A 4,705-nucleotide genomic window follows, 5' to 3' on the forward strand; every position below is an offset into this window, starting at 1 on the left:
CCTACAAAGATTGGCACGAAATGCTCTCATTCGCATTACACGGCTATCGTACTTCCGTACGCACTTCCACTAGGGCAACTCCCTTTTCCCTTGTGTACGGCATGGATGCATTCTTACCGGTCAAAGTAGAGATTCCGTCCTGAAGGATTTTGACAGATGTTAAGTTTGATGAGTCTGAGTGAGTACAAGCTCGATTTGACCAACTAAACCTCATTGATGAGAAGCGCTTAGCAGCCATCTGCCATGGCCAACTCTATCAAAAGCGCATCAATAGGGCAGATGACAAAAAGGTTTTCCCCCGCAGCCTAATGGTCGGAGACCTCGTATTGAAGAAGATTCTTCCAATTCATACTGACCCAAGGGGAAAATGGATGCCAAACTACGAAGGTCCGTATGTTGTAAGAAAGGTCTTCTCCAGGGGAGCCTTGAGCCTTGCAACTATGGATGGTGAAGATCTTCCATCCCTGGTGAATGCGGATGCAGTCAAAAAATACTATGCTTAAAAAATATATAGCCCGATATGTTGAAAACCCGAAAGGGCAACTTATGCAAAAATGGGTATCCCGATAGACTGAAAACCCGAAAGGGCGGTCTAGGAAAAAATTAGGGATTTAATAAGAGCAAGAGGCTGCATCCCGCAAGGAATCCTTCTTCATTCCTTGGCGAGTCAATTATGTGGGTGTCCAACAAGTCAATCCTATCAACCTCCTTCAAAAAAGAAAGATCAAAGGGTGACCAAAGGCATAGAGGCTATAGCAGAGTTGGAATTTGGTGGAAACCCGAGATGTTTCATTGCCATTATAATTATCGTTTTCTCTTCGCAATCACCTCTTTTAGGAATTGCCTCCTTTGTACAAAATCCCTATTTTTTGGGGACCACTTATCAATAAAATCAGTTCCCTCATATGTGTTCCATATTTTTTACTTTTCTTGCTTTGTCTGCGAAATATGAGTTTTTGCCTAAATAATATTACATTGGAAATTTTTGATTAAAAGACCCTTTTCAGAAGAAAAAAAACTATAAGGGAGACAACATCAAATTACATTTTTTCCTAAATTTTCTAAAGGTAACCAAAACGCATTTGGAATTTCCAACCCAGGGTGCCACACAGTCCCTTGGACTTGGCCAATCATTCTCCCCATAGTAGGAATTGTCAAACATTATATTTAGCGCTTGCTCGGACCTCGAGCTCCACTCAAATATCAGAAAGTCAGTACACTTCCCTCAATCACCTCTTTTAAGCCCAATCACCATTGGTATTTCCCAAATACACTCCTTCTCCAAGCTCAAACATACTTGGCATAACTTGCAAATCCTGCATTTCATATATTCCTCAGGAAAGCCCAAACATGCATTGGCATGCATAACATCACATCATAAGTATCTCATTAACTTACTCAAATTAACTCGTCAGAGATCGGAATTTTCCAACTGTCGTTAGGATTTTTCCCCAATAAAATCAATGTTCACCCTCAAAACATTTCCCAAGCACAGCCACGCGTTCCAGCCGTTGCTAGGAATCATCGCTAAGTTGTTTCGTTTCATTGTCAAGTTTCCCCAGAGGAGTCAGGCATTCTAGCCATTGTTGAGAAACATCATTGTACTTCTTTTATCCCGAGAAAGTCATTAACATATTTTCCTTGTAGAGTCAGGTATTCTTAGCCGTTGTTAAGAATCGTCACTGAATTCTCATTTTTTTAGACTAGAGGCCTTTTGGGCTCATTCCCCAAGGCGAGTCAGACATTCATAGCCGAGAATCATCCTTGAATTCATCTTCTCTAATAGATGTCAGGTATTCCAGCCATTTCTAGGAATTGTCACTTGAGATTTGTATTCTCCTCAGTAGAGTCGGATATTCTAGTCGTTGCTAAGAATCATTACTGAACTGTTTGATCTTTCCGGCGGATTTCAGGTATTCTAGCCGTTGCTAAGGATCATCACTGTACCATCATGAAGTTGTATATCTAGTCGAGTAGAGTATTCTAGTCGTTGCTAAGAATCTCCATTGAACAACCCCTTTTCCCTCAAGAGTCGGGTATTCTAGTTGTCGCTAGGAATCGTCACCGTACCTTATCTTTTCTCCCCAATTGGTTTAAATGGTATAGCCGTCGCCACACATCATCATTTGAAATCATTTATCATCCCCACTAAGTCGGGTATCCTAACCATTGCTAAGAATCATCACTGAATTTGTTTGTTTGACCCCCAATACATGTTAGGTGTTCCAGTGGTTGCTAAGAAACACCATGTTGTTTTTTCCCGGCCATTGCTAGGAACGGTCACCATTGTTCTCATTCCCTAGTGAAGTTTTATTCCCTTAATTTTTTTCTTGGGATTTTCACATCAGAGTTCTCTCATTAAGAATATACTTAGGGTGCATACATCATATTGCATGCATAATCATCACAACCACACATAATCCCCAACAAATTCTAACATTCTCCGGCAGACAAATTTCTGGTTACTTCCATTAATATTTAATTCTCTCTTACCTTAAAGACATTGAAAGTCATCGCTATCCATATTTTCAGCTCCGAGAAAATTAAATAGGGGCAACTGTCATACCCCAAAATTCACCCTACCCCGAAACAACTTTCATCAGATCTATGATCCTATTACGCATACATTTATTCATTGCTCCGTCACCATAATTATATTAACATTCATAACCAAAGGCATATTTCATGGGCTCAAGGCATGAGTTAAAATTTTTTTTTTTATAAAAAATTATACAAAAAATAGGGAAATCGATTTACCCAATTAGGTAAATCGATTTCCCCTGCGCATACACCAAAAATTAGCCTTTTTTTTGCACAAAGGATATTTGGTTCCCCCCACTTTCCCACTTGCTTTCCCTATAAATAGATGCACTATTCCCCCTCATTTTTTATGCTTTCTAGCCCCCAAAACTTCTGAAAAAATATCATCCAACGCCTCTTCTCCAAATCTAAATCAAAACCAAAAAAAACCTTTCTCTCCCAAAAGTCACCACCACCAACTTTTTTCCATTTTCATATTTTTTCCTCAAAATATCTCACTCTCTAAAACCCATAACCCAACCTCTTTACTAAGCTTTCACCACAAATATTTTCATCCCAAACTTTATTCACATTCAAGCTCAACACCATTTCTACCTAGCTTTTTTCACATTTAGTGGGTAATGATTTTAACTTAAACTTTTTAACTTTTTGATTCTTTTTTTGATTAAAAATGGTTGCTTGTTCTTGATTGGTCTTTTGAGATGATTTAGATTCAAGCTTGCAAAAAAATGATTGACTTTGGTTTACTCATTTTTTTTTGAGATTTTTTACTCTTACTATCTTTTTGTTCACCTTTTTGTGGTTGCTTTGTGTGTGTTATCATTTTCTTTTATTGTGGACTTGTTGTTGTATTTGTTTGGTTGATGAGGTATATTAGATCATGACCATGGTTGTTTAGAGTTGATTAAATCTTTAATATTTCAAACCTATTAATGGTTGATCAATAGATCATTCATGATACTTTGAGGCATTGATAGATTGCCTCTATTTTAACCATATTTGGATCATTTGATGCATAGATGAAACCATGTCTTTACATTAACTTGCTAATCCATTTGCTTATTGTTACTAACTAGTAATTACTAACTTCTAACATTTATATTATTGCACTTTAATTCCTTGCAATTTATTTTATTGTTCATTTTATTTCATTTATTTTTAAGTTTATGTTCACTAACTACTAACTTCTAACATTTATATTATTGCACTTTATTTTATTGTTCATTTTATTTCAAGTATTTTATGTTTATGTTTATTGTTATCTAACTATATCATTTACATTATGCGAATTTATTTACTACCTTACTATCTTGTTAAATAAAAGAGGAATAAAAATAATAGAAAGAGAACAAATCACTTTTTTTTAAAATATTAATAGACAGACTTAAGGTTGCATAAATTTCTTTATTAGAAATCTAGTGTTAGTTGATTTCTTAATCATCTTCAATACTTGGCATCAATGATAAGCTATCCCTTAATGTGTCATATTTTAAGTCTTTTTGGCCTAGGAAAATAGTCTATTTTTTTTTTTTGTACATGTTACTAACCACTAATTATACTTCATTAATTTTGTTTATCATTAACCTTTGCTATTGTGATTTTGGTATTATTGACTTATATTTGTTTTATATCATTTATATTCACTAAGCATTATTATTGTGATATTGTTTCTTTATCTTGTAATTTACTTTTATGTCATTACCTTGTAATTTACATTAAAGTACTCATCATCATCATCATTGTACAAATTCATCATGCATGTTTATTTACTTGTTATTTATTTTATTGTCATCAAACATTAAAAACAACAAAAACATGATAAAATGATAAGACAAAAATATTCATTTCACTCTTAATCAACTTGGACTTAGAGGATTTCATTTTAGGACCCTTGCTTGGAGGCGTTTCCCTTATCTTTGTGATACTTTGTAAATATTGGATTTTATTTGTAACTTACATTCATGTTGTAAGAATGACATCATGGCACCACCTTAGGGGGACATGTTTGTAAGACCATTATCCTTTGTTTAGCTTAGGTCACATTTGCACACAAAAGGCTTTCTCTTGGGCTACTTTACAATGAGAATCTTTAATTTCTTGTTGGTTACTTTGCATTCATGTTGCATAAGCCAAATTTAATAATCAAAATAAAATAAACCCTTGA

This window comes from Lathyrus oleraceus, chromosome 7 (genome assembly GCF_024323335.1).
Source record: "Lathyrus oleraceus cultivar Zhongwan6 chromosome 7, CAAS_Psat_ZW6_1.0, whole genome shotgun sequence".
Taxonomy (NCBI): Eukaryota; Viridiplantae; Streptophyta; class Magnoliopsida; order Fabales; family Fabaceae; genus Lathyrus; species Lathyrus oleraceus.